Source organism: Leucopleurus acutus (genome assembly GCF_964270905.1).
Source record: "Leucopleurus acutus genome assembly, chromosome: 17".
Lineage (NCBI taxonomy): Eukaryota > Metazoa > Chordata > Mammalia > Artiodactyla > Delphinidae > Leucopleurus > Leucopleurus acutus.
The window spans coordinates 49,703,560-49,713,451 of record NC_139159.1 but is presented as its reverse complement, the minus strand read 5'-3'; the positions used below and the strand labels follow the sequence as shown (position 1 = coordinate 49,713,451).

At 41.1% G+C, this 9,892-nt stretch overlaps 1 pseudogene across 1 annotated transcript; it reads left to right on the top strand.

The window, feature by feature from the left end:
• LOC309974003 (protein yippee-like 5) lies at positions 1-7,794 on the top strand (annotated as a pseudogene). The gene is made up of 3 exons: positions 1-408; positions 1,999-2,131; positions 7,740-7,794. The product of its transcript is annotated as a protein yippee-like 5 (transcript).
• Positions 7,795-9,892: the final 2,098 nt, after the last annotated feature.

The window sequence follows — 9,892 nt, the reverse complement described above, 5'->3', positions numbered from 1 at the left end:
ATGGGCAGGATTTTCCTTGATCATATCGGTGGTACCCATCTGTTTTCCTGTGCAAACTGCGATACGATCCTGACCAACCACTCAGAACTCATCTCCACTCAATTCACAGGCGCCACTGGCAGAGCATTTCTTTTTAACTACCTTTTAACAAGGTAGTTAACCTGCAGTACAGTGAAGTTCAAGACCGGGTCATGCTCACTGGCTGCCACATGGTTCGAGATGTGAGCTGCAAAAACTGCAATAGCAAACTGGGATGGATCTATGAGTTTGCCACTGAAGACACCCAGCGTTACAAGGAAGGCCGTGTGATCCTAGAAAGTGCTCTAGTTCGAGAAAGTGAGGGCTTTGGGGAGCGTGCACCATCTGATAACTCTTGGAGAAAAAGAGATAAATCCATCTTTTTCCCAGGTCTTCTTCACTGAAAACAAAAGTCCACTTACATACATTGTCACCCTAGCATCAGTGTAAGATTCATGAACTGTGGAACAAGAGGTTGTGAGAATCTATAATGGAACCTTTCTTTCTTTCTTTCTCTTTCTTTCTTTCTTTCTTTCTTTCTTCCTTCCTTCCTTCCTTTCTTTCTTTCTCTCTTTTCCTTCCTTCCTTCCTTCCTCCCTTCCTTTCTTTCTTTTTTTAATTATCTATTTCCCATCCAACAGCAGTGTGTAGAGAGAATATTACGCAGATGCCGTTAATTTTTTTTCCCCCTATGTTTACATCTTGAGGCAGAACAGTCTATCTGCAGCTACATGGTGGGCTATGTGAGGAAAAAACCCTGGGCTATTAGAGTGAAAAAGTGTTTTATGTAAATTCTGAAAGGAAAATGTGTCAAGAGCATGGTTCTTAAATTAATTCGGGCTTCATTTTAAAACTTTTTTTTAACCCAGGTATTTCAGTTGATTTGCTAGCTTCAGAAAAGAGATCCGAATTTGTGACCAGTGCTAAAGGTTCAGTGTTAGTATGGTTTGTGCTGGCCATTGTGCCATATTCTTGTTGGAGATGAACTGTAGCATCAGAGCCCATTCTTCCTTGTCAGTCTTGATCCAAAGATGCCACCATTCCTAGTTATTTGTCACCACATAACTGGTGTTGATTGGAAACTTTTCCTGATATGGGGCAGAACTGCTTGGTTGTCTTTTCCATGTAAATTAAGCATAGTAACATAAACAAAGTAATAGTTGGATGTTAAAAAAAACAAAACAACAACAATGGCTTTGATATACAGACCGCATCTTTAACATCTTCAGTTTTAAGGGAGTTTACCTAGGCCTCAGACATGGAATCCTCCTGCCCGGAGAGCACAGAAGACTTTTCTTAGTGAATTATGATATTCCACCCTTGACCTTGCTGCCTGGTGACGTTGTGGATTAGAGCGGCTGGGCTTTCTGACCTGTACATCAATCTCAAATTCCATTTTGGACACAGAGAAGAGAGGGCATGGGGGAGAGGGAGACTGAAGACTACAGAAATGGCCTCAACCAAGTTAATAACTAGTTTTTAAAGCTAATGAATTTTTTTCTCTAACTCTGCTTATCAGCAGGGTGTGTAACGTACTGCTTTCCTCCCCCTCAGGCCTTGTCTCTCTCAGGGCTGATCACGATTCTTACGAGATGTGTTCACTTTATTTTTTAAAAAATATTTATTTATTTTATTTATTTTCTTGGCCGCATCGGGTCTTAGTTGAGGCATGCGGGATCTTTCGTTGCAGCGCGAGGTCTCTTCATTGCGGCGTTTGGGCTTCTCTCTAGTTGTGGCACACGGGCTCCAGGGCGCGTGGGCTCTATAGTTTGTGGCACACAGGCTCTCCTTGAGACGCGAGCTCAGTAGTTGTGGCGTGCGGACTTAGTTGCCCTGTGGCATGTGGGATCTTCGTTCCCTGACGAGGGATTGAACTCGCATCCCTTGCATTGGAAGGTGGATCCATTACCACTGGACCACCAGGGAAGTCCTGAAATGTGTTCACTTTAAATTTACCCATTCGCCTATCTTCTCTTCCAGGTAGCTATAGATTCCACGGCCTTGAACGGGGACTCCAGGAACAGCTGTTCCCTGACTACATCCACTCCTACCGACCCAACGTGCACTTGAAGGCCGTGGCGGCTGTGGTGGAGATTTGCCAAGACTCTGACAGGTATGAGACTCCCCATCTCTGTGGGTTCCTGTGGCCCCTGGCTAGCCCAGGGCAGAAGAATGGGAATGAAGTTATGCTGAGGCTCATGAGGGGACAGAATAAAGCCTGGCCCCAAATGTGTTATCCTCTCCACACCTAGAGAAACTGAGTTCATGCCAAGCTCACGTTGGGCACCAAAAAAAATCCTTTCTTAGCTTTCTTCTCTTACTTGGCTGGCAGGACCACCGGATAGTGATTTTTGTTTCCCTTTTGTAAAATTTGAGTATGTGCCTCTCTACGCAAAGTTTGGTCCGTGGACCAGAAGCATAACATCACCTAGGAACTTAGAACGTCAAGCCCCACTTGAGAATCTGAATCAGCATCTGCATTGTAACAAGATTTCCAGATGGTTCATGTGCACTTGGGAGTTTGAGAAGCACCGGTTTATTAGTCAGTATTCTGTCTGATCCTCACATTAACCCTTCTGTAGTGAGTGTTGTTTAATAGAAGAGGAAAACTGTGCAAGGAGGTGCAGTGATCTGTGCCCTGTCCTACAGCCAGAGGCAGGATTTAAACCCAGAGCCAGCTCATTCCACAGAGTAAACTTGTAAAATTGTGGGGTTTCACTGACGTCAAAAGCTATTGGTAACTTTAGCAGAGGACGTGTGTCTGCCCGTGTGCACGTGTGTGTGTGCCCACGTCATTGTGTGTGTGTGTTTATATGTGCATATAGAGTAAGTCCCCTACATAAGAACAAGTTCTGTTCCAAGAGTGTGTTTGTAAGTCCAATTTGTTTGTAAGTCCAGCAAAGTTAGCCTAGGTACCCAACTAACACAATCAGCTATATAGTACTGCACTGTAATAGGTTTATAATACTTTCACACAAATAATACATAACAAGCACAAAAAATAAAACATTTTTAATCTTGCAGTAGAGTACCTTGAAAAGTACAGTAGTACCAGCTACGTCACCACTGCTTTTATGCTCACTTCTGGACATCCTGGGCTTGAAATAAAGATACTGTACTGTATTCTATACAGTACTGTACAGTAACATACACAAAAGCACAGCCACTTGTAGAGGCTGCATGCACGTGACAATGTACGCCAGACACGTGAATTAACTTACGTGATTGGACGTGTGAACACACGTATCAGTATTATATTTATTTTTACTTGATGGTAAATATTGACCTTTACCACTAAGGGAATTCCCTTTAATAAATTATTTACATAAATTACATTAAACTGGATTTATTCTACCTTTCCAGTATTTCCAGATTGAGGTGAAGTCGTTCACATGTTTGATCAAGAAGGCTCTTTGAGGTCAAACCAGTGTAAATATAAATATGGGTAAATCTCAGTTGACTGGTGTGATGGTAAAACAGGGCTAGGTGGTAATGAGCAGCAACTAATTGACCTGTTAAACCAGGAGAATAAAGAAAGTGACTCTGTCCTCCAGTTTCAGAGAGATTTCATGGAATGGCCTGATTTCTGTTCTTTCTAGTCTCATAATTGGTGAAAACCATATTAAAAACCTGATACCCAGGTACCATAGGAAGTGACACAGCCTAGTGAACAGAAAGTGCAGAGAAACCAACAGGACAGGTAATAGGAAAGTTGCCATCAGTGTCCTTCCCGCTAGCGAGTCTCTGGATTCGGCTTGGTCATTGCCAGTAACTCAAATGGGTGTGAGGCCAGTTGGGATGAATGAACAGGTCCAGTCAAATCAGATAGCTCCAAACACTAGGCCCCTACCAACACTTCCCCTGTTACCCGTTTGGAACAAAGGGCAAAAATAGCATTTTACATTACCTTGTTGAAATGATGCTTGTACTCAACCTTGAGATACTGTCTGTGAAGACAACTTGAATCTCAGCTCTGATGTCTTCAGACCCCAATTCAGAGAGGATTCTTAGAGAGGCTCAGGTCATATGGAGATTTCTACCAAGGAGGGAAAAGACAGACAGATTGCATCCCCGCTGTCAGAAACTCCTCCAAATGTCCCCAAGTCACCAACACAGTAATTCTCTCCCTTCTCTTTATAACACACACAATTTATGGAGGGGACTGACCTTTCCCTGGTGTATGTTCTTGGCAGCTTTGTCATAAATTAACTGACCACATATGTATGGGCTTATTCCTGGGCTCTCTGGTCTATTCCTCTGGCCCATGTGCCTCTTTTAGTGCCATTTCTACACTGTTTGGTTCCTGTAGCTCTGTAATATGGTTTCAAGTCAGTGAGTGGGTTTCCTCCAGCTGCTGTTCTCCTTTCTCGGGATCCCCTTGGCTGTTCAGGGTCTTTTGTTGTTCCATACACATGTCAGGATTGTTCAGTTTCTGTGAAAAATGCCTTTGGAATTTCGGTAGGAATGTCATTGAAGTGCATATTGTTTTGGGTAGAATGGACATTTTAGCACTACTAATTCTTTCCGTCCAAAAGCACAATATATCTTTCCGTTTATTTGTGTCCTCAGTTTCTTCATCGATGTCTTAGGGTTTTCAGTGTGCAACTCTTTCACACTCTTGGGTTCAATTCATTCCCAGTTATTTGGTTCTTTTGACGTTATTGTAAATGAGATTGTTTTCTTAATTTCTCTCTCTGATGGTTCATTATTTGTGTATAGAAACACAACTGATTTTAGTGTATTGATTTTGTATCCTGCAGCTTTACTGAATTCATTTATTAGTTCTAATAGTTTCTTGGTGATTTGATGTACAAAACTGGAATTAGAAATCCCACTATTTCTACCACATCCGGGTCATCCACAACACCCAAGACATAGTGGCTACTATTATAATCTTCCCACAGTGCCCCTTAAAAACATGTGAAATCTTATAAGGGCGAATTGCATCATCACTTTGAGTGAGCAGGATCTGGGTAAAGCTTGGCCTCTATACAAAGTTTCATGTCTTCTCTACGTTTCTGTCCTTTTATTGACATGATTGTTTTGAAATATAATTCATTTTCCAGTAATTTCAAATGTATAGAAAAATTTCAATAGCAGCACGAAGTACTCACATTTGGCACTTCACACAAAACACTCCAGTGTGTTTTACCCAAAACACGGATACACTCTCAGGGAACAAGCACTTAATTACCAAATGAGAATCATTACAATTTCTTATAATAATCCAATCCACAGGTCCACTTCAACTTTCACCATCTGCTCCAACTCTATGAAAATGTCTTTTTTCATTGTGATCCAGTTTTCTTTCTTTTTTTTTCCCCTCTGGAACCCTAACTGAGACTTTGCCTCATATTCAAAATCTTGATGGATTTAAAGTACAGGATGGGTATGTGACCTGGTGGCCTTTCCTGTATGGCTTCTTTCACTTAGGATCATCCGTGTTGTAGCATGTATCAGTACTTCATTTTTTCCTTTGTGATTAAAAACACATAACATAACATTTACCATTTAAACCATTTTACATATACAGTTCTGTGACATTCATTGCATCTACATCGTTACAAAAATATCCTCACCATTCATCTCCCAAACTTTTTCATTTTCCCCAAGTGAAACTGTATCCATTAAACACTATCTCTTCTCAGCTCCTGCAACCACATTCTTTCTGTCTTTGAATTTGAGTCCTCTGGATACCTTATGTAAGTGGAATCAAATAATTTGTCCTTCTGTAACTAACTTATTTCAATTAGCATAGTAACTTCAAGGTTCATCCATGTTGTAGCATGTGTCAGAATTTCCTTTGTTTTCAAGGAAATAATATTTCCTTGAATAATATTTCCTTATGAATATACCACATTCCATTTACCCATTTATCCATCAATGGACACTTGGGTTGCTTCCACCTTTTGTTATTGTGAATGATGCTGCTATGAATATGAGTGTACAAATATCTGTTCCAGTCCCTGCTTTCAAATATTTTGAGTAAATACCCTGAAGTGGAATTGACAGATCATATGTTAACTCTGTGTTTAACTTTTTGAGGAGCTGCCATATTGTTTTCACAGTGATTGCACCATTTTACTCTATTCATTTATATGTTAGAATAATATGGCAGTTCATGGATGTGCTGCATTTTGTTTATTTATTCACTTGTTGATTGACATTTTAATTGTTTCTACCTCTTAGCTATTGTGAACAGTGCTGCTATGAATATTCGTGTACAACTTTTTGTTTGAACACCTGTTTTTAATTCTCACTAGGAGTGGAGTTGTTGAATCCTATCATACTTTACATTTATCTTTTTGAGGAAATGTCAAAGTATTGTGCACATAGGTTGCATCATTTTACATTTCCACAAGCAATGTTTACAGTTCCATTTGCTCTACATTGTTGCCAGTATTTGTATTTTTTATTTTTCTTGACTATAACAATTCTAGTGTGTTTGAAGGTGTATTGAATTATGGTATTAATTTGCATATCCATCATGACTACTGATGTTTGACATCTTTTCCATTGTATGTTGACCATTTGTATGTCTTTTCTGAAGAGTCTGGTCAAGTCCTTTGTGCATTTTAAAAACTGAGTTCTTTGTGTTTTTGTTGTTGAGTTTCTTGATATGTTCTGGATAACAGACTCATTAGATATATAATGTGCAAATATTTTCTTCTGTTCTGTGGGCTGTCTTTTTACTTTCTGGATAGCAGTTTTGATGCAATAAATTTTTTAACTTTGAGGAAATCCAATATATCTATTTTTTCTTTCATTGCTTGTGCTTTGATGTCAGATCTAAGAAACCATTGCTAAATGCAAGATCATGAAGATTTATTCCCTTGGTTTATTTGAGAGATTATAGAGTCATTCCTTGGTATCCACTTTGCTAGGATTAAGGTCTGCTGTCAGAGTCAGTGTCAGGGCTTAGGTGTCAGGGTTTAAGATTATGGTCAGAGTTGGATAGTCAGGGTAGAGGGTAATGGTCAGGGTCAGGGATTAGAGCTGAGGTGTCAGGATCAAGGGTCTAGGGTTGTTAGGTTTAGGGCTATAGATTAGGGTGTTAGGGTTATAGGTTAGAGTTAGAGTTAGGTTAAAGCATAACCTTCCCTCACTCCCCTTGTCCCTCTCCATCTTTCTGAGGCCTCCAGGAAGGACAGGACTAGTCCAGGGTCACACATGACTCAGAGACTTGAGCTGGACCAATGTTTCTTTGCCCCTCAATCCTGGGCATAGTTTTGTGTACTATCTGTGTACTATCTTCTTTGACCAGGTGTTTGTTCAGAGCTTTTCCTATTTTTAATGGGGTTGTTTATGTTAGAGTTCTTTGTATGTTTTGAAACAAATCCTTTGTTAGACATGTGTTTGCAAATATTTTTCTCTCAGTTTGTGACTTTTGATTTTCTGAGTAAGGCCTTTCACAGAGTAGAAATCTTTAATTTTACAAAGTCCGTGGTATTCCTTGTTTTTCTTTGAGGATTGCCTTTTTGTGTTGTGTGTTAGAGCTCATGATGTACATAACCAAACCCAACCTCCTCTCAATTTTCCTCTATGTCTTCTGTAATTTTGAATAGTTTTGCATTTAAGATTTGTCTATGAATAATTATGGGTGAATTTGGTGTAAGTTATAAACATTCATTTCATTCCATACGGTTTCCAATTAGTTGTTCCTTAAGTATTTTGGGAGAAATTATAGGATGCTGTCTCCATTTAGGTTTGAATTTCCACAGTTTAACAGATTCAGCAGTTCTGCCAGTAGGGGGCGCTGTCTCCAGTGACCTGTGAGGTAGGTACGGCCTGCACTTCCTGCACTGACCACAGGGGGGCCGAGACCGCCTCTCTGACCCACAGAGCATGCGCATTCCACTGAGGCCTGAGCTCCGCGCAGCCGAAAGGAGTTGTGTCTCCTCAGGCACCGACTGGGCTTCGCCTTCGGATGCCCCGGGTCAGCATCTCTGCCGACAGGAGCTCAGCCTTCTTAGGACTCACCAGGGTTTCGGCTTCAGGACAACTTGGGGCTGCGTCCATACTGACAGGAGCTGAGTTTCCTGACGACCCAGGTGAAGCCGAGAGGAAAAGGTGAGGAGAAGTGAGGAAAAGTGGGGAGAAGCTTCCCGTGTGCGACTGACTGTTGAGGGAAGTCCGTCTTCATGCGACCCAGGAAGGGCTTGATGTGGAAAACTGGGTTTTTAGTCAGTTTTTTGTGCAGTGTAGATGGTGTCCAGTGTCGTTATGTGGCGTGTGGCATCCAGTTTTCCTAGCGCTGTTTATTGTGGGCACTGTCCTTCCCCTTGGTGTGTTCTTGGCCCCTTCGTCATAAATTAACCGACCCCAGCCATATGGGTTGAATACTGAGCTCTCTGTTCTGTTCCTCTGATCCGTGAGCCTGTTTTTGTGCCAATTGCACACTTTTCTGGTGACTGTAGCTTCATAATGTAGTGTGAAGTCGGGAGGAAGATGCCTCCAGCCTATTCTCCTTTCTCAGGGTTGCTTTGGCTCTTTGGGATCCTTTGTGGTTCCACACAAATATTAGGATGATTTGCTCTATTTCTGTGAAAAATACCATTGGAATTTTGGTAGGGATTGCATTCACTGTGTACATTGCTTTGAGTAGAATGGACATTTTAACAATATTCTTCCATTCCACGAGAACGAGATATTGTTCCATTTATTTGTGTCTTTCAATTTATTCTTCAATGTCTTTAAGTTTTCAGTGTGCAAGCCTTTCACACCCTTGGTTAAATTTATTCCTAGGTATTTTGTTCTTTTTGATGCACTTGTAAATAGGGTTGGGTTTTTTTTTTTTTCATTTTCTGATTGGTGTTTGAAAAGCAATTGATTTCTGTGTACTGATTTTGTAACTTTACTGAATTCATTTATTATTTCTAATAGTTTTTTGGTGGAATGATGCGGAAAATTGGAATTCAAAAATCCCACCGTTTCTTATCGTTTTTCTTGTGATTAGACTGGGTTTATGGGTTTTGAGGAGGTAGGTCACAGAGGTCAAGTGCATTCTCATCATTTTATGTCAAGGGAACAGGCTCTCAAGGCAACTTATCACTGTTTATGTTAACTTTGGTCGCGTGACTGAGGTCGTGTTTGTCAGTTTTCCCTGCTGTGAAGTTATTTTTCTCATGTCCATACTGTACGTCTTATTCAGGAAGAAGTCACTGTGTGGAACCCACACTTCAGAAGAGGGTTAGGGTTACTTCCTCGATGGATGCCTATGTGTCTACATCAATTATTTGGAATTGTTCTGCATAGGACATTCCTATTTAACCCAACTCATAAAAAGTGTTTGTAATTATTTATTTTACTAGTGTGGACACCTGAATAGTTATTTTATACTTGTGGTTATAATTCAATTGTACAGTATTTGGGTGCTTAGTTCATTTTTTTTTTTTTCGCAGTACTTGGGCCTCTCACTGCCGTGTCTGTTTCGTGAAAAGTTCATTTGTATCATTTTTTAAGATTCCACATATAAGTGATATCATATGATATTTGTCTCTCTCTGTCCGACTGACTTCACTTAGTATGATAATGTTTAGGTCCATCCATGTTGCTACAAATGGCATTATTTCTTTTCCTGCGGTACACAGGCCTCTCACTGCTGTGGCCTCTCCCGTTGTGGAGCACAGGCTCTGGACATGCAGGCCCAGCGGCCATGGCTCACGGGCCCAGCCGCTCCGCGGCACGCGGGATCCTCCCGGACCGAGGCAAGAACCCGTGTCCCCTGCCTCAGCAGGCGGACTCTCAACCACTGCGCCACCGGGGAAGCCCCCCATTCTTTTTTATGGCTGAGTAATAGAAGGGTCATCTTCAAGGGCAAGATAGAAGTTTGCTGGGGAACTAAGCCCAGAATGAATCCAAGTCATATATCATT